This window comes from Choristoneura fumiferana, chromosome 8 (assembly GCF_025370935.1).
Source record: "Choristoneura fumiferana chromosome 8, NRCan_CFum_1, whole genome shotgun sequence".
Lineage (NCBI taxonomy): Eukaryota > Metazoa > Arthropoda > Insecta > Lepidoptera > Tortricidae > Choristoneura > Choristoneura fumiferana.
Genome location: NC_133479.1, coordinates 12,240,963 through 12,262,549, shown reverse-complemented (window position 1 = coordinate 12,262,549; position 21,587 = coordinate 12,240,963). Strand labels below are relative to the sequence as shown.

Genomic DNA, 21,587 nt, shown 5'->3' with positions numbered 1-21,587 from the left:
ATCCCTCTGATTATCGTCCTGTGTCCATCCTATCAGCGTTTAGCAAAATATTCGAAAAAATAATGCTGACGCAAATGATCTCGCATTTTAATACCCATAAAATCATGCATCCACAGCAGTTCGGATTCACAAAAGGCAGGTCTACTACAGACGCGGGTCATAGTTTAGTTAAATTCATATTGCAAGCTTGGGAGGAATCACATGACGCTATAGGTGTATTCTGCGACCTTTCGAAAGCTTTTGATTGTGTGGATCATGATACTTTAATTTGTAAGTTAAATTTTTATGGCATTCGTGGCCTCGCTTTAGAACTCATTAAATCTTACCTCACACAAAGAAAGCAAAAGGTAGCGATTAACGGAACGGTATCGGAGGGATCTGTGGTCGAAATGGGAGTGCCTCAAGGATCCATTCTTGCCCCATTCCTGTATCTTATTTATGTAAATGACCTTACTTATATGGTAAGCCAAAAGTCGGGTATAGTTATGTTTGCTGACGACACGTCTTTACTGTTCAAGGTTAGTAGAAAAGATACCGACTTCATTGAGCCCAATGAAACCCTGTCCGTGATATCCGCATGGTTTGCTGCCAATAATTTGTTACTAAATCCTAAGAAAACTAAATGTATTAAATTCTCGTTGATAAATTCATCTAGCTCGAATTCAGTTTCTAATATAAAGTTAAATGGTCAAACTATTGAATTTGTAAAATCAACAGTATTTTTAGGAATAACGCTCGATTCTAAACTACAGTGGGGACCTCACGTCACAGCAATCGCGGGTAGATTGAGCTCTGCTGCTTTTGCAGTTTGGAAAATACGGCAGCTAACCGATGTGGCGACGGCACGGTTGGTGTATTTTGCTTACTTTAACAGCATTATTTCGTACGGCCTTATTTTATGGGGATCTGCTGCAGACATTGAGTCAATTTTTATCTTACAAAAGAGAGCAATTAGAGCAATTTATAATTTGAAGACGCGTGAATCTTTAAGATCGTTTTTTAAGGAAACAGATATCCTAACCCTGCCGTCGCTTTATGTTTTTGAAATAATCATGTATGTTAGGAAGAACATATGTGATTTTCCCACTAACGTCGATAAGCCAAAGGCTACTAGAAACACAGGGAAGCTTAAAGTTCCATCTTACAGACTGGCTAAAACCAAAAAGTCTTTTCTGGGAAATTGCATACGTTTTTATAATAAAATTCCAAAAAATATTATAAATGAAACGGATACAAAATTCAGATCTATTGTCAAGAAGACATTAATATCAAAGGCGTATTATAAAGTTAATGATTATATCATGGACAGGGATATTTGGAAATAATTCCGATCCGCATTAGCGATCCCTTCAAATAGCGAACCTACTGTGTTAAAAAATAAAGTTGTGTTAAATACTTGTGATGTATACATGTCATTTAATAATATTGTAAATCTGTTTTAAAAAAAAATATATATACCTCGTTGAGTTTCTTGCCGGATTCTTCTCAGCAGAGGTTTTTCCGAACCGGTGGTAGATTTTTTTTGACATTCATAAGTGCTCGTTGTAGCCTAAATTGAATAAAGATATTTTGACTTTGACTTTGACTTTGACTTTGATGGAAGAGCTGTTTTAAGTGGAAATTAACATGCTATCCTTAGATAGTATATAATCCATACTTAATATTATAAATGTGAAAGTGTGTGTTTGTATGTTTGTCCGTCTTTTACGTCGAAACGAAGCGACGGATCGACGTGATTTTTGGCATAGAGATAGTTTATGGGCCAGAGAGTGACATAGGCTACTTTTAATCCGGGAAAAATGCATAGTTCCCGAGTGAATCAATCGGTTAGCGCGCGATAACCGAATTCCACGCGGGCGAAGCTGCGGGCAAAAGCTAGTAATATAAATAAATGCGAAAGTTTTTCTTTTGTGCGTGTATTGTTTGATACTCTGCGCTCTACAACGGCCGGACGGATTTGGTTGTTTAGTAGTAGTATGTGGATCTGGAGAAAAAGTCAACTATTTTTTTATCATTTAAGTATTATTTTGATATTCCTCCGGGATTTATTTTGCAGGAATGTTCTTGATACGTTAGTGAAGGACTATAATGTAATATTTGAGAGTATATATTTTTGTACGCGAGAAAGGTAGCGTCGTTTTATCAATCATCGAATCGCAGGTATAAAACCGTTCTGTAATTTTTTACACGACAGGCGGTGTCCTAAAAAAATCTAATAAAACTATCATAAAATACTGGATAAGTATTTTTTTTTTCAATAAAACAAAAAACGACGCCGAATAAACGACGGAGCCTGTGACATCACTCCGTCCCGTGCTACAGTGTCGCACGGCGTGACGTGTCCTAGCCACCCGGTTATGCAAATATGATAGTGCCAGCAAACTATTGACGTACTTGTAAACGTTTCAAAACAATAAACATTTTGCTGTGGGGTAGGTAAACTAAGTCTTACAGTGTCTAGCAAATGCCAATTTTTAAAACGTACCTATGTATTATAAATTATAATCACGTCATCGTCAATTTTATTAAATTTAACTCACTAGCTTATGCCCGCGACTTTGTCCGCTTAGAATTAATTTAGCATAAATACCTACCCTATGGCCTTCCCAAGATTTCAAGTTATTTCCATACTAAATTTCATCCAAATCGGTTCAGTAGTATAAGCGTGAAGAGGTAACAGACAGATAAAGAGACTGGGTTAGTACTTTCCAATTTAGTAAAGTTAGTATTTTCGCATAACAGAATAAGTTTTTGAGAACATCTTTCTTGCCGTATAAAGTAATTTATTGGTGCTAAAATCTTCACCTTTTTGCGGCTATTGTTAAGACCGTTATCCATCTCGTAAATAATAAATAACACCAATGTTTCCTCAAACACACTTCGTTAATAATTCAATGAATGAATTTTATTAATGAACGCTTACTAATGAACACATAATAACAATTCGTACTTAACTCTTATCGCTCACAAAATATACGGTTCACTTCCTTAACTTAATGGTTACAGAAAAAAGGAGTCAATTAAAACTCACCTGAAATCCAAAAGCAAAAAACTACCCGAAACAAAACTGAATCGCAAAACACGATAATACAAAAGTCAATCGCACAGCACTCAGTTCAAAAACACGGAAAGTGGAAATGGGCAGCGGCAGCGACCGCACTACAGGCCGCTTCAACGTGGAATGGTCATGAGGATTGCCGGCCGAAAGACAAAGGGGGTGCGACGCGCGCGAGGAGAGGCAGAGGAGGCGTGGCTTCGACAGCATCTCCGAACGGTGATGTATGGGCATGTTAACACTCCAATTCGAACACGCCTCGCTGTCACGCAAAACGTAACCAGGGAATTCTTAGTTAATTGTTTGTATGGTGAAAGTCGATATTTGAACGCTCATTAATAATGTGAAGTAAACCGTTTTTAACTGACACTGCGATGACGCGAGATAAAGTTTTCGTTAAACATGGCGGCTAAATGACAGACTAATTATGTTTGAGAACTTATTATCTTGCGCTTATCTTTAATTCGAATGTGCATGAGAACAAAGATAGCCTCGGAAGTATATTGGTGTTCGCTTTATCAATAGAGCACACGTAATGTAGTATTACATGTAAGCTCTTATCAAATCGAGCTAGAACTATCGACGTTTAAAGTAAAAAAATGCTGAAGAATATATACTGAGCGGCAAAAAATCTGGCCCTCAAATGTATGCTGCAAATGGTATTTTTTTATGTAGAGTGGGCAAAATTTTGTGCCGCTGAGTATAGTTTAAATCGATATCGGAAATTGCTAAATCAACTAACAATGTCAAAAACGAACCAACACAAAATGTTTATGGCAGCTTCAATTACAAGCTTTTTATTTAACTTGTTACGTTGCTATAGATATTTGTTTTTGTTTCACTAGCTTTGTGTGAACCATTAAATCTGGAAGGAATGGAAATTGCGAGATTTTATTTTCCAAGGGAATTCTGAAATACTTCGGTCTTCGTTAACACGTTGCCGGTTGCATTTTGGCAGTTAAGATTTTGGAATTATACTCGTGCGTGCGTAAATCCCGATCACGGGGACCATCGTGATAAAAAGTACCACTGCATACAAAATGTCACCCAATTTCGTCCGGCCGTTTTAGTGTAAGACACACGCACGCACACACATACTCACATACCATGCATTCATAATACCAATACGCGCGCGGTCCGCGGACTGGGAGACGAGCTGTCCGTAGGCCTCGCAACAAGATGGAGCGACGACCTGGTTAAGATCGCGGGATCGCGGTGGATACGGAAAGCACAAGACGCCTGAGTGGAGAGCCTTATGGGAGGCCTATGTCCAGCAGTCGACGTTTTCGGCTGACATGATGATGATAATGATAATATCAATAGATACGTCAAGACGCCAATTATTCTCAAACGCAAAAAAAAACTTCCATAAATTTATAAACTGATAACACTCTGTGAATTAAAACTGACACAGACACATAGACATCTTATTTCAGTGATGATGATGGCGCTCTATTCTATAAAGAATCTTCATAATGCATTTGCGCGGCACAACAAGCCTTATGTTCTCTCCACATAAATTAAAGATCATAACGAGCGCACCATATGACTTTCTCCAGCTAAATCAAAACCATTACCGTACCATCAAGCGTAACATACGAGTACACAACCATTAACAACCTCACAATCAATAAAGCGTCTAAAAACAATCAATATAAACCAGTTAGCAAAGACAAATCCTTTATAATAGAGCCCACTTCCGCCACAGCATCTATTGCAATTAACGCAATTATCTTCTAAACTGCAATCGGTACAAGTGTACTATAACTCTTGCGGACGTCTTAATAACGAACATCACTCGAAGGATTTATGGCTACTGAACAGTACCTATGCTTCCATCGCTTAAGTGTTAATGATTTAATTAGATAGGGCTTTTAGGTGGAATTAATGGAAAGCGTTAGAGGTTTACGGTGTGGAATACAGTGAGATTTGATGTTTGAAAAAATGAGGTGCCAATATTAAGTAAGTAATTGTTTTATGTAATGCAAATGATTGTCAACTTTAGGGTAGTAGACCACTCATATTTGCCTTATGGTACATACTCGGAGCTTTACGCCCTTTGCAAAGAAAAAACATGACAATCGATCCAATCGATGAAACAAATCATCAATATATATATATCAAACAAAACAAACTAACGTTAAATGAAGAGATTAGCAAGTCTATTTGTGAATGAAGCGGTCTGTATTCCAGGCACTCTTGCCTTTTACACAAAGTTAATTAACTGTAGTCGAGTTCTTGAAGGTTTTACTTATAATTAACTCATAATTCACACTCGCACTTCATCAGCGATGTATCGCTCGACCAATGGCCTGAGGACAAAATCCAGTCAAATGAGCCATGTAGCCATTATTCAAGTTATATTTCAATAAAATTATTTAGAAGCAATAGTTCATTACGTGCTTATATTACACACTTTTATTTCATTTGCAACGTTCATATATTTTTTGTTTATAAGTTGTTGTGTTTTTTAGATTTGCTAACCATTTTTCGATTTCCGACCACTTTTTGATACTGAGATTGAGCTTAAATTCGACATACCTATTTATGTAAATCCGGTGACAATACAAGAATCTGGTAGTGGAATTCTAGTGGACCGGCCACAATCGTCTTGTAACTTTTGACGTTGACTATACACTGAAAAGGTTAAATATTCTTCTCGGTCCTTGATCTTTTTACCGCAGTATATGCTATTGTTTCTGAGGTCCTGTCAATCGTTAAGATCAGTTTGAGGTGTTACTTCGCCTTGGTATATCTATTTCCCTTGTTTTATGTCCAATAAAAAGTTATACATCCATACATACCCATTGATTGGTGCTCACAACTGGTAATTAATTATAAACAGCATATAACAAACACCTAAAGATGTGAACGCACATACAGATTTTATCGCAAATTTTATCTATAAATATTGTTTGATAAAGTTCGTGTTATGCGCTCGGGCGTTTTATTACGCAATGTTTACAACGTTAATACATTAAATCCGTTTCTAACTTACAAATTTTTGTACCTCTTCATTATATCATCTCTTTCTTTACCCTATTACACCCCGCTGCTGGGCACAGGCTTTATTTTAGCTGCGAACAAGCGTTGGCTGTAAGTTACAAGTGGTATTTTATTGTAAAATTGGAAACAAAAAAGGGCGTCAAATTTTTAAAACATTTCTAGAAAGAAATGATGAAATGACATTATAATCTCCTATGGTGTTTTATAAACTGAAAATGTCTAACATCTTGACGTATGTAACTAAAATTTTGTCTTCCATCCATCCATTCCAGCCCATAAACGTCCCACTGCTGGGCACAGGCCTCCTCTCAGAACAAGGTGGCAAATTTTTTCTTACAATTAATCATTATTATTTTTACCGCAGGTTCACGGTGGATGCAGGCCGCTTCCAACCGACGCAACTGGAGGTCTATGGGATACTTGGGATAGGCGTATGTCCAACAGTGGACGTCCTACGGCTGACAAGATGATGATGATTATTTTTATGCAAAATTCCAGCTAAACTAAGCCAAGTTTACTGTTGGTACTTCGTTCCCCTTTGTACGGCACATGCTGAGCTGAGTCCTTTTGGCATCACACTACAGCACAACGTCTCTAATTTTTTCTCTCTTCTTTTATTTATGTTTTTACTGTGTCTTTGTTGTGATGTAGTGTGTGTTTTTTATGTCAATAAATGTTCTGAGTTTGTTTGTATCAATTTATTTCGATACTAATAATGATGGAATCGAAGAAAGGCTGAGAAACGTTATCATAATTAGCAAGTTATCTAGGACCGGAAATGTTTGACGTCGCACCCACTGCTCCCGCAGCTGGAAATAAATAGTCGCATTGGCTGTGCACCTTCACTAACATTAACATCCTGACTGAACATACTCCCACCGATGCTACGGATATCTTATACCTTTAAACGAGCAATTCTTGTGTTGGGGATCTCGGAAACGGCTCCAACGATTTCGATGAAATTTGGTATGTAGGGGTTTTCGGGGATAAAAAATCGATCTAGCTTGGTCTTATCTCTGGGAAAACACTTATTAACGAGTTACAGTCAGAGCAAAGCTCGGTCGCCCAGTTACTTATAAAGTTAAAATTACTAGCGAATCACCTGACAGTAAGCGTTTTCATACTTTTTTTTTATTCGACTGGATGGCAAACGAGCAAGTGGGTCTCCTGATGGTAAGAGATCACCACCGCCCATAAACATCTGCAACACCAGGGGTATTGCAGACGCGTTGCCAACCTAGAGGTCTAAGATGGGATACCTCACGTGCCAGTAATTTCACCGGCTGTCTTACTCTTCACGCCGAAACACAACAGTGCAAGCACTGCTGCTTCACGGCAGGATTAGCGATTTACTTTATTCTTATTTATTTACACCAAATGAAACATTAGTCCGCCACGTCCTCGGGAAAAGCAAGACGACACTATTTCTAATTATTGCCGTGCATCTCCTCGACAATTGCGAGTCTTGGCCGTGAGACTTTCTAAATATTTTCCTCAGTGAACGAACTCTTCAAAACTACTAAGATATAAGAAAATCTGTCTGTCTTGCACGACGTTTAATAATACGTTAATTTTATCTTCATACATCGACCGGCCAACGTCAGCAGTATTTAGGTTGTAAGACATCGTGAAAGGTTGTTCTAATCGGCAGATCCCATGATTTAAATACCACACAATAGAGCGTATAAATAAATAATACCTTGCACAACCGGGACACTGAGACTATTCAAATAATGCTTACCAAATTGACATTTACGCTGTAAGGAAATTTATTGGTTCTCGAGTGTGATGTTATTTAAACAAAGGGCAACAATTCATCTTTTTACATTGGCGTCTCTTGTTTCCTTCTTTACTTATTACTTGAATGAATAGGTTAGGTACTTTTTCCCGCTGATTTTGCCCATGGAAGAATATAATTGGCTAGTTAGGGTAGGCCAAGTATTTTATCACGCCTTCTTTTAGATGTATGGGAGCCCCCTTGAAAACGTTTAAAAATATTTTTTGACAATTTGTATGGTTAGTTAAATCATCATGATTTGGCTGTAAAAGCTGTGTGAGCTGTGAGTAGAGAAAGAGTAGAGAGGGTTAAGGAAAGCCTTAACATCTACTAAACAAAGACGAATAAAAATCGGCCTTTTGATAAGATAAAAGCCTGTATGAAAATAAAGCCAAGTTTCATAAGCATACCAACGATCTTTAATACTCTGCCAACTAAATTCACTTAAGAGCTATTACCTTTACCTCGCGCATCTAATCTTTAGCCTTAACTGCTTTATCTAATCAAATAAATCACAGACTACGGGAAATCATTCCGCTATTATGTACTAGCTTTTACCCGCGGCTTCGCACGCGTAAACTATTCGGTGTGGTAGCTGCAATTGAAATTTTCGGGATTTTACAAAATTCCCCTGGAAATTTCCAAAATTTATATCGTGGTCTTCATTGAGGTTGTGATGTGAATAACTGTACAAAATTCAAGACTCTAAACCCAGTGCTGAAGTTTCAAAAATTTTCCCTATCCAAATTCAAATGCAAAATTCAAATTCAAATCATTTATTCAGTAAATACGCCGCAATGGGCACTTTTACACGTAATTTTTTATACTACCAGCGCTTTCGGAAAGACCATCATTGCCAAGAAGAATGCGCCGCAAGAAACTTGGCAGAAAGTCATTTTTTCAAAATAAAATAATTACAAATAAAATACTTAAAAACTACAGTATACAATTAAAGAAAAAAATACAAAATAATAAAATTTCATGCCTCTAAGCCTAGCGGTTGTTATTTCGACATTTTATTCCTAGGTATCCCGTGGTAATATCGGGTCAAAAAGTCGTCTATGTGTTTTTCTAGACATCCAGCTTCCTACATACCAAATTTCATGACTCTAAGCTCAGCGGTTAATATTTCAAGATTTTATCCCTATCCCGTGGGAATATCGGGGTAAAAAATAGATTATGTGTTATTCCAAAGGTCCAGCTACCTACATACCAAATTTCATGGCTCTAAGCCCAGTGGTTGTTATTTCGAGATTTTATCCCTAGGTATCCCGTGGGAATATCGGGTCAAAAAGTCGCTTATGTGTTATTCCAGACGTCTAGCTACCTACATACCAAATTTCATGACTCTAAGCCCAGCGGTTATTATTTCAAGATTTTATCCCTATCCCGTGGAATATCGGATAATAAATTAGCCTGTGTTATTCCAGAGGTTCAGCTACCTACATACCAAATTTTATGGCTCTAAACCCAGTGGTTGTTATTTCGAGATTTTATCCCTAGTTATCCCGTGGGAATATCGAGTCAAAAAGTCCCTTACGTGTTATTCCAGACGTCCAGTTACCTACATACCAAATTTCAGGGCTCTAAGCCCAGCGGTTATTAGTTCAAGATTTTATCCCTATCCCGTGGGATAAAAAGTAGCCTATGTGTTATTTCAAACGTCCAGCTACCTACTTCTCAAATTTCATGACTATAAGCCCAGCGGTTGATATTTCGAGATTTTATCCCTATCCCGTGGGAATATCGAGATAAAAAGTAGCCTATGTTTTATTCCAGATGTTCAGCTATCTACATACCAAATTTCATCCAAATCCGTCCAGCCGTTTCAGCGTGAAAGAGTAACAAACATACTCACTCACTCACTCACTCACTCACTCACAAACTTTCGCATTTATAATATTAGTAGGATAATAAAGATTACTTTTCACTACGATTTGATTTATTAATACAGGTTTACATTTAATAGTTACTTATCTATGTCAACATCTCGTAGAATCTGACAGAAATTATTTTCCTGTTTTGAGTAGGCATCTTTCTTTCTTCATTTCGCAAGGATTAGACAGAGTTCAAATCAGCCTTACCTAGTAGTACTTAATGCTCAGGCTTTTACTAGTAAAGCCTAATGATATATGGGATACGGGAAGTCGGGTAGGTTAGTTTTATTCTTGTTGCTAGGTACTGACAAATAAAAAAAAATTGAGCTTAACAAATTAAATTATATTAATAGCATTGCAAACTTTCAATAAATTACATTATATTTTACAATCGGTTCTAATGACATTTCAAACACTCTGGAAAATCAGAAAGCAGTAAGTTTTATAAACTAATGTCGAATGAATGAGCTATAATACGTTGCACTCAAGATAATTTCCAAAATTGATCCTTGTAGATACTTGGCAAATTTGTAAATTATTTTACTTGCAAATCAGAGCGTCCTCTAAACCTGATCACCGAAAGCTCAATTTTCGTGTATCCCTCCCTCTAGTTTTTAGTAATAATCGAACAAGATGAACTTTTGAACCACCTAACACCCAGAGTGCACCAGCCGAAGTAATACTCTTACCCCCAAACCGATCCACAAGGGAACTGCAGCTTTTGGGTACAAGTGAAGATTACCCGACATGCACCTCCGTATAGAAGTAGGAGAGAAGGTATTGACGAGTATTTGGCTTAACAGGCTTAAAATAACATACCACATTTTATCAGTCAAATACGAAAGCATACTTATTTCAGATTTCCAAAGCAATTTGGATTGGAATTTAGAACCCTTATAACTCCGATTAGAGTTGTAAGTTAGAGTAACAGTGAATATGTCTGTGAGAATAACGTTTTAGTGCGCAAGAGCAGGTGCGTTTGACGAGTTGGCAGGAGGCGTGGTGTGAGTCGAGCTGTTTGCGATAGCGACGGTAAGACCCTTTAGTGTCATTCCTTTCAGTTTGTTTGCGTTTACGATGGTAAAGGAAAATATATGACGGGAATAAAATTGCACGATCAGTGGAGCGTATTGCTCTAATCGTAAAAAACTCATCTTAATGCTCAAATTGTCAATTTTCTATGTGATGAGTGTTACAACGGTGGCTCAGTTTGTGACAACATGGTTTATGTAAAATATAAATGTTTATGGATTTATGTAATTCTACTTTAAATGCTGGGAACCATCAGTATTTTCTCTAGATTTCATGATACCGGAATACTCGAACAGGAGACTGCCTTGAAAGGAACTTTCGCCTTTAACGCTTTAAAAAAAACTGTCCCTGTGATAAAACCCCTCCACAAACCAACTCCTTTTTTGTTCATAGTTAAATACGTACTCTTTTTGTTCTAAAGCAATGTATCTACTGAGCTCTAGAATATCATAGACTGACAAATTCAAACTTATCTTTTTTCCACCACGGCTTATATACTCGAAAGCGTGAGAACACTATGCCAACACACCCGCTGAAAACACGTTACCAACTTTCAATCAGCTTCACACATGCCACTCCCATGCGGCGAGCTAGGAGTAAGCCAAACGCACTTTGTAATTCAACAACAATAACAGATAGTTAATTGCGACGCTGTCACGGGCACAGTATATGGTAATGAGGCGAGGGGATGGCGGCCGCGTGGACAATATCTCTCTACGGTGAAAGGTAAGATGGATACGGTGTGAGCTGTTAGGAGGCAGCGGGAAGTGACAGAATAATAATGCGTATCAGTACAAAGGTTGCTGTTTGATTGGACCTGCGCATTTTTATAATGTTATGATCCAAGGTACAACCATGATCATAAACTTCGAAGCTGTTCTTGCAGTTCTTAAAAATTTGAACACAACTTTATTGTTAACCGAGTAAGAATGTGTGTGTATATTTTTGAGCACATAGACAGCTCCGATGGCGATGGCGACTTTTTACTATGATTTTCTAAGCGCGTCTTTCTGACTAACTCTGCGTTTAATAGTCGTCTTGGAAAAGAGCAAGAAAACAAACGACAACTAAACTCAAAGGAATCAAATTAAGGAATCAGTATACCATATAAGTCAACAGATGGTTCCAGTTGCATGCAACCATATGATATGACTCGCTCATCAAGTGAACCTCATTGCGAGACATATGAAAGTCCTCAGCAAATGTCTCCAGCAGGAAAAAATACAGCAGATTATATTTCCATTAGATTAGATAAGAGTGGTAGCGTAGGAGCAAAATAAAAAGATACGCCACAAAGAAGCAATTAAGAACATATCTTAAACATGAAACTACCGTGATACTCACTGATATTAAATGATATCGTGTCGCGCGAGCAGAGCGGTGGCTCGTAGTGTGCGTGTTGCGGCAGCTGCCGAGTCGCGTGCTCCTGAGAAGAAGGGCTACGAAATAGCCCGAAACATGTCGAGCTAAACTCGGTTTAAGACGTGAGTTATCCGTTACAATATCATTTAATATAAGAACATATCGTATTTCCATAATAGGTATTTATATTAATGAAGATCGACGGAAGTAACACTGAAATATATCGGTGAGGTCGACAGCGGTGAACCTTCACAGCATCATCACCGCTAATTCTAATCACTTGAGCCTCCTCATCCCAGTGTTTGCCTAGCCCATGGCCCGTGTCGGCGAGATAGGTGCTACATGCGCTTTCAGGGTACGCCTAGTACAATCTCAGCGGCTGGCACCAATAGGTTTTTATCATTACCAATCTCGGTTGTGGGAAAGTTAACAACAGCCCGCGGATGCTAGTGGTAAGTCTATGCAGCACCGATTTTACGATGTCTAATCGTAGTTAATTTGTCCACGATATTGCTTGGCTAAACTGGTTGAGAAATGAATTTTAATTAGAAAATTAGCGTTATATGTGAAGTGAGGCTGTACAAGTAATTCTATATTATAGTAGGACTATATTTTAAGATTGCAGCAGCGTGTAGTCTTAAGACATAAAACAGATATTTAAAATAGTTTGGGTAATTTTTGTTCCATAAAATACACAGTGGTATTTTTTAATTGCCATTTTGTATCAATTTGAATTCAGAACGCAGAATTGCACTTATACATCATCAAAGTAGCATCAATAAAGCTATACAAAACTGGCTTCTTTTCTTTATTATCGTCGCACCTTTCCGTCCTTAATAGGCGACTCTGTTGAAAGTCAGCAGTTCCCCAATACTAATAAACCACGCGTGTATCGGGCGGAAATCGACTGTAAACTCATTTACACACTAACGACGAGGTCAGTTCAGTTCTCACGAGGTTCTAGGTTATACTTTCCGCGATTAGGTCGTAGCGAGGCTAATTATGCAGGCCGGTGTGGACCAGCCCTAATGAGGTGAGATGATTTAGAGTATTATTAATATCGAATGGTGTAAACTGGGCTATAAAGTACACGTGTGACAGAATCGATGATTGCTAAGGGAAATTCCTGATAGAGTATTTTATTAGGCGCGTCAAATAAATTAATCCTGAGGCAATAAAATAATAATAATAATATCTTTAGGAGTTTAAATTAATGTAATTTTAATTTGTTAGCATATTTAAGTCGGAGTAAACGAGTTCTTGAGTGGAGACCGCGTCTTGGCAAACGTAGTGTACGGCGCCCTCCGGCCAGGTGGAGTGACGATTTGCGAAAGGCTGCTGGTAGAAGCCTGATGCGTCTAGAGGACAAGGCGCAATGGCGCTCTTTGGGGGAGGCCTATGTCCAGCAGTGGACTGCTATAGGCTGATGATGATGATGATGATGATGATTTAAGTCGGGATATGCTTTGTGCTGCATTCTTAGTTACACGCCGTGTTTTTCTTGATTTCCCTTAACTTCGACAGACGGATCAATTCATTGACATAAATTAATTTTTGTCCATATCGATAAGTTTTCTGCGCACATAAATAAGAAATTCACAATCAATACAGTCATTGTTAAATGTCAAATTGTAAAATTCACAAACTTGACGAGTGACATTGACTTAAAATATACTAGAGACACGCAAAAAAAATACTTTTTAACCTCTTTTTGCCAAATACGTGTGAATTAGAAACACTTTAGTTGCGGACTTCAAAAATCGTCTTAAATTAAGAACCTTTACACTGTTTTACTCTGCATAATTTATCATCTTAATCCTTGATTATCTGTTAAATGGTTATAAATTAAATAAATGAACTTCCATTGCCCTGTTGAATGTTCCCTTAAAATTCACGGATAAAAATAACACATTGTATAAGTTTTCAAGTTTAGCGTTATCAGTTATTTCTATAAATTTCCCTTGACTGTAACACTGGTCAGCAAAATTAAATCTGGTACCATCAGCCAAATATGTGGTCTACCACCCTAAAGTTGATAATCGTTGCATGTCACAAAACATCTGTTTGTCTGTTTTCTGTGTTTCTGCTTATTTATATCTTTAACGTATTCCATATTTAATTTTTTTAATAAACTTTTTTACTTCTCGTTGTAAAAGTTTGTTTTCCTTCAAACGATCCCACATTTTTGGGACGATAGACGTGTCTGTCAACTTGAAAGTTCGACATTAGCGACATATTCATTTGATAGGATCTTGATTAAATATTGATAGACCACTTATTTGGCTGATGGTACATACCACATCATAACAATATGCCACCCTCCCCTCGACCCTCGGGCGGTAAAACAATATTTGAAGAAACATACAATTTTATTTGGAATATCTTTATTGGCATCTTGATTGCTGCCTGCGAAACATCCCACCCATAGCTGCGTAAACGATAAAGCATAGTGGGAATGGTGCCTGTAAATAAGGTAGACACATTTATTTACTTTCGCGCCGGGATCTGGGGGCATAAAACTACACTTTTCTAACATAATTAAAATACCACAAACGGGACTTATCACCCCACACTTCAGTTTACTCGTGACCACGGCCACTGTAATGTGGTCGAAACGTCAGGGTAAATATTACTTGTGTGTTCATCGTTATAAGTCCCGTTTGAGGTATTTTAACTGCACTTTACTTTTCAGTTTCAAAATGACAATTCACATTCGAAGTGTTAGGTTATGAGAATGATAATGAACGCGTATGTATTTAGAGTAGGGTTGGGCAACCAGTCGATCGCGATCTACTAGTTCAGTCGATCGTGGCAAGGCAAAAAATATAAATACTGAACTATGCTGTTTTTATTTAAGATTTCAAGAAGCATGTAATTGGTAGATCGCACAGTGTTTCGTCAGTAAATAGTAGAAATTGGGTCTAATCAAGTTCGCCACCCCTGGTTAAGAGTTACTATCAGACTTGTCCAGAAAATAGTATACAGAAAACGGATGAAAAAATTACCATTTCCATACAAAATTATTCCCAAAAAGGCCGTGCCAGGATAAGCTAAGTGAATCCCCCCCTCTCGAATTTGGGCTTGTAATTTATGTACGAATAGGTGGAGAAAGTAAGCGCCTCATTTAAATTTTTCCATTTTATGTATAGGAGCCTACGTAAACTTTTTGGTTTGATCAAGGGTGCAGTTTATCATAAACTATCGATCTGTCACTGTGCCATCAGTTTTTGATTCAAAATATTTTTTTACTCTTACTCAATAAAATAAGCAACAGAAATATAGGTACATAATATACATCCTGGGACGCTTAACAACATTTGATCTAGTCTCTAGCTAAGCAAAGCTTACTAAAGGTACCAGTCAACGATTAAACATGTTTATATTATATACTCAGCGGCACAAAAAATTTCCCACTCTACATAAAAAATTACCTGTTACTGCATACGATTGAGGGCCAGATTTCATGCCGCTCAGTATAGATAAATACATAATATAAACACCCAAGATTCTTGAGCAATTGTTCGCATTCTCTATAAGTGATGATAAGTATATTTTTTATATTTTTATTTTATTTGGCTTTATTGGCTTATCTTTAATTTATTTTGTTGTACATTTAGTGTCGAATTTTGCCCAGATTCCTCTTCTTCTTCAGATACCCCAATCCGAGATCGAACCCGGAATCCAACGCATCGTAGTAAGTTTCTCTGACCTGGTGGTCAGCCAGGTGGCTATCCATCAGTGAAATATTTAATGAACACCAGATCAAAGCGTCATTTTAGGTCCTCCGGCTACCCACTCATGAACGAGTTACAGGGAGCTGTGTAAAGGTCAACGCATACACGACTGCTGTGTGTAAAATAATTCGTATTTGAAATCGGAACTAGCTGCGCATACGGTGACATAGTGCACAGAATAAAAGTGCGTGGGAATAAAATAACTTGTTATATTTATTAAAAACTGTATTCGAATTGGAGAATTTCAGTATTTTATTACTTTTCTACATGTTACAATAACAATTATTTTTCAAATCGTGCCATTAAAGAACATGATAAGTTCAAAATATATAGAAAAGCGTGGTGTTAATGATAAAAAAGAATGTGTAATCTATGATCACGCAACAAAACAACACACACAAATTAATTATTTCTAGTATGATGTATTAATCTATCTAGTATAAAACATTTTGGGTCTTATTTAGGTAATCAAATAAGACCCAAAATGTTTTGAGTTTAGATAATAAGTTAATGTCAAATCTTTTCTCATTTTCTATCTCTACATTTTCTTTTCCATTTCCATATTTCGTAGCTTCAATGGGATTGGGCTGGATACATCTGCCGGATGCATCGTGAATAACCCTCCTTCGGGCAGTCGGGTAAAAACGGGCGCACTCTGTCACATGGTGGGTGCCGCTTGACGGCCACCGACGGCAAGGCATTGCAGTTCGACGCGTAGATGGCGAGACGCAGAACTGAGAGAGTGGCCGGATGTAGCTCTGAATAGGGAGATGTGGAGGTCAAGAGGGGAGGCTTTTGCTAAGCAGTGGGACACAAATATAGGCTAAGGAAAAAAATATTTAGGGCCTGTTTCACCACTTGTCGACTAACTATAGGTGACTGATATCAGTGATGCCATCTCTGTTTGTTTTGTCTGAATAAACAAAGACGGCATTAAGTTTATCTGACACTTAAAGTTAATCGACAAGTGGTGAAACAGGCCCTTAATTTTTTAATAATTTTATTTAAACAATTAATGGTTAGAGGCGTTACAGAAGTCAGAATTTGGAACTGGATGTATTTTGGAGTCGATTTGTATATAAAAAACTAGGCCACCATAAAGTATAATCAGTCATATATTTAAGCATGAAGTTTAAGGTAAAAGTGTAGATGATGTTTAAATGTTATCTTGATATCTTCTGAATTCCTAATAAGCTCACAGTAACGATTAACGATTGAGCGTCACCGATTTAAGGGTTGATTTCGTTCATAATACGCGTAAAGAAGTTGGTAAAAATGACTTTACACAGTGTAGCTGAGCTAGATAAAAGGTAAACCCTAGCTCAAGACTCCATTGATCCACTTTTTCGAGGAACAAAACGTAAGTTACCTGTTATCAGTAAAGAAATACGTAGTCGGTTACAATAACCGTGAAATGCTTCGCAATATTCGCAGTAGATAGTTTTGTGTTAGGGACCTTTTAGAGTCAAGTCAAGGTGACACTGTACCTGATTTCGTATGATGGTACGAGTATTAATGCGATGTTTTTCTTATACGTAGCAGATAACGTCAGAGCTGTATATCCTAAAGCAGGCACATCGTATCCGCATCAAGCGTAATTGGTTGTTGGGTTTTCAATTGGTTCATCATCTCGGCCTATATAACTCCCACTATCTGTGCGTGCAGGCTCTCAGGATGGGAGGCCTTGGGCTGTAGTTCCTACGAAGACCTAGTACTATTATGTGGGTATACAAATTTTAATATTTTGTTCGTACTTTATTTATTTTGCGATAACTGCGATACTACGTTAAGTTTTTATATGAGTCCCCAGTACTCCGAAATCGAAGGGTCAAAGCAAGTTTCGTCGATGCAGAAATTGGTGTCTCATAAGGTGCCCCTCGTTTCATAATTAATAAGTAAGCCAAATATTCAAAATAAATTCAAAAACTGCTTTGCTAAAAACGATCGCACGCAGATGTATTTTGTTTGATTATCTAAGGCGTCACAACTGACCGAAATTGACTAGAATTGAATAATTTGAATCGCTTCTGTAACCTTTAGATAACAAAGAATGTTGTATTGTAACATTGTAAGAACGTAAGATACTTTTTTATTAAATTTTAATTGTACTTATGTGCCGAACTACAATCTTTTTTTTTTATTTCTTTCAATGAGGGTTTCAGTGAAATGCTATTTAGCGCTAGGTATCGTGAGCTCCGTTTGACATCTTTGATATTTCTGACACTATGTGATGGTTAAAAAACTAAATGAATAAATTGCAAGCAAGACCGTAACGTCAAACGGATCGATACTTCGCCTGTCAAAAAACACTCATTTTAAGAAGTGCATCTGTGTACTGCGGCAATACGCAAGAGCATTGCAACTTTGCAGCAAACAACGGGATCCCATCGAAGCCGATAATACGATTTATGTCGGCACAGTGTTGGTCGTGTTGAATTATCAATAACATAAATAGCGTAAACTGATCTAAGGGGCTAACATGGAAGGCATCCAGAGCAGGTGCGGATAATTATACGGATAAAGTTGGAATAACATGGAAATGATATCGCTTTTTTAGGTCTACGTCTGCCGCAGAATAGTAGATTGTTGATAAGACGACACGTCTACAACCAAATAAAACAAAAACTATGTATATCATTTCTTATTACCAGAGATTCGCGATTTATATTTACCGTAACTCTGATGTTCCCTTGAAAAATAATATTTCATGGTCAAAGTTTACCTCGAGAATAAGTGATATCAAAAACCAAGGAATATACAGTCGCGAGCTGTAACATAGGAAAAAAAATCAAACGATTAAACATAATTGCAATACGAATACGACCGGGACAAGGTCACAACTTCATAAGTTTCGAATGGAAAAAGAACTGAAAGACGCATAACATTTAATGTTTAATTTTGCCGGATAAGATAGAAGTTGTCATTGATATACTGTTAACACTAAAGACCTATATTCAATAAGGAAAACAGAGACAGTAGATTTACGTGTATGTCCGTAACGATGTAGGTAGCTAGTCTTGCGAATTTCTCCCATGCCCTTTAACGTTTTGTTTACTTATTAATATGGATAGCTAGGTGTGGCTTTAGGACAGATAATGTGTGCCAAGAAAGTTGAGTAGGCAATTGCAATCGTAAGCAGTATTGCGAATTTGAGCACGATCAAGTTTCTTCACCAATCCTTCTTATTAACTACACACCTAAATTGACTATATCAATAGAAAGATAACATCATCAGGCTGACAAACAACTTGGCACATAACCGATGTAAGTGAGCTTTTTACTCACAGTATCTAATTTCACGGGCGGTAAATAAAATTACCATCAAACTGACAGGGTAACAAAGCTGTCTCAATAATTCGCGCAAAACGAGATAAGCGAAGGAACGTATGCGGCACATTAATCACAAAACATACGCATAACAATAATTTAATGAAAATATAAATCGCAGGCGCGCGGCGAAACCAATTGTGTTAATATGTAATAATTGCCATAAGCACCATCGTATTGGACAGGGAACGCCGACACGATGTGCAATCAAGAAAGAATGGGCCATTTAGCATTTCGCTTAGAGCGCAATTACAATTCAATTTTCTGCACAGCACTAAACGTGTGCAATAAGAAGGGGTATCGCCGTGGTTGCGAGGATGAGCGCTCGTTCCGTAGAAGGAGCGTGATTAAAGCGAGATTTGTTGTGGTCGCTGAGCCGTCAGCCGGACGTTGAGATAGGTTATATTGTGACGCAAGATATCCAACGATTAAGTGAACGTGTTATGTGTGGTGTCATTCACCTCGTCGGCAATAGCGACCTAATCAGCTGCAGCAGTGAGGGAAAACAAACAAGCCTCAAATTGTTAGACGACCGTAACGGGATGCCGGAGTGTTCGCGTCGCGTTCGAGAGCATCTTCGATAAGATTTGCCGAGTGCTGCTCGCGCCTATTGAGGGTCGTTACGACGCGCCAGCGCAAGATGATCGATAATAATGGTAATTTCGCCCGGAACACGTGTAGTATCGCCCGCTCGTCGGCGCGATCGCCGCAGCATGCCTGCCCTATTAGGACGTGCGAAAGGTTGCCTCGATGACAGAAATGGCTTACGAGACCAAAGATATTTTCAAAAGAATTTTGTGCAACGGAAATTTCTCTAGAATAAGGTCAAAATATTTTCCATTAAATAATAAATCTTATGTTACCGTGGGAGAATTTGCAAGGCAGCTGGCTAAGCATTAACATAACGTGATCTGTGTCCTTTTTAATCATGTAAAGTTACTGTAAACGGAGAACTGGACAACTCTAACGTACTGTCAGCGTCAATGCGAGTCGCGGATGGAGATACAGTAACGGCAAGCGTCAAGGATTCCTTGTGAGAAGTCTGTAAGGGCTTACATACAGCCTGTATTTATGAGACGTCCAGCCTCCCTGGAGTCCCATAATGGCAACACAATATCACAATACGGGCACAGATTTATGCTTGGGCGCATCGCGTTCTCGCACGCGGAAATCCCATAGTTATTTACCGGTTGCGAGTTAAGTGCGGCAGATTTATCGGCGCTGCGCCCGCGCCGCTGACTCGGACGATCTCGTTTCCGCGCGTCCCGTCCGCGTCCGGGCTAGTGCACTATGATAAACACTGGCATGTGCTCGCCTGATACCACTACATCACGGCTTAAGGGAAATTTAACTGCACTTGGTATAATTGCAGTGCGCTTTTGACTCGATAAATTTGGACCCGTTTTATGCGAATGTTTTTGAGGTTTATAAATCTGTGCCAGTTCAGGTTCATTCATAAAGGATGTTCGTAGCTAGCATCGACGGTATATTATTACGGGCTCGTGTGAAATTACACTCGGTCATTTGTCAGGAACGAAAGAGGCGCTAGAGTTTGCGTTCCACGGTTATTAATTTCATTAGCTCGCTCTTAATCAAACGCAGACGGCGGTGGGTGTAGAAGGCACGAAACCTGTCCTGTACTGGTAATAATATTGAGAGGTATCGATGGCAAAACTCATTTGTTATCCTATTACTCGATTTGTCAATGCGAATGAGTTATGAAATCTTATGCAGCATACGGTAATTCACTATTTCCTGCTTGCGAATCATAGTGGACAAATTTACTTTGTCGTTGATTCAATGTAGACAAAGTAATGCATGAGACATTTCATCAAAATTTATATGTACCTAGTACTGGTGACAAAAATGGAACAGTGACGCAGTTGAATGGTTTTGAACTTTGGTGTGCGGACAAAGCGACTAGAAAGCACAATTACTTCGGAGTAGCAAATTGACCGAAATCCAAAGTCTATGCTAGCCCGCAGGCTAATTCGAGTAGGAGCCATCCTCATAATAACACGTCGTAGATCATTCGCCGTGGGGGCAAGCGCCGACTCAATTGTCGGGATTGGCATAATGACACCGGCCCGGGGCCAGGCTAACATACGACCGCATTACCCTGACACGGCTGACACACGTCCAATTATTACGCACAATATGTTTGCTCACGTAAAATATGGAATAAGGCGCTAACCATTAATACATATCGTATGCTAGTCACTTTGAAGGGACGAGATAATGTTGCTTGTAAATAAATCCTAGCTAGACACCACGCCGGGATACAAATGTAGCGGCTAAAGGAGAAATATTGCAAAAACGGGTTAAAATATTGCGCACATTGTTACGGGTAGCGAGAGATTATTACATTGCCCGTTATATACACAGGCAGTAATTTTAGCAATGTCTAGTTTTTTGCT

General features: G+C 38.3%; 1 protein-coding gene across 5 annotated transcripts in view; it reads right to left on the bottom strand.

Annotated features, from left to right (window-relative positions):
- Positions 1 to 21,587, bottom strand: part of Ntan1 (N-terminal amidohydrolase 1) — a 108,157-nt gene that overhangs the window by 44,854 nt on the left and 41,716 nt on the right. For 2 of the 5 annotated variants that reach the window (XM_074091270.1, XM_074091273.1), the window contains exon 1: positions 3,032 to 3,198. The exons of the other annotated variants lie outside the window; for them this stretch is intronic. The gene's annotated coding sequence lies outside the window, so the exon portion shown is untranslated. Of the gene's footprint in view, positions 1 to 3,031; positions 3,199 to 21,587 lie in introns of those variants that run through there. 5 annotated transcript variants of the gene reach the window in all.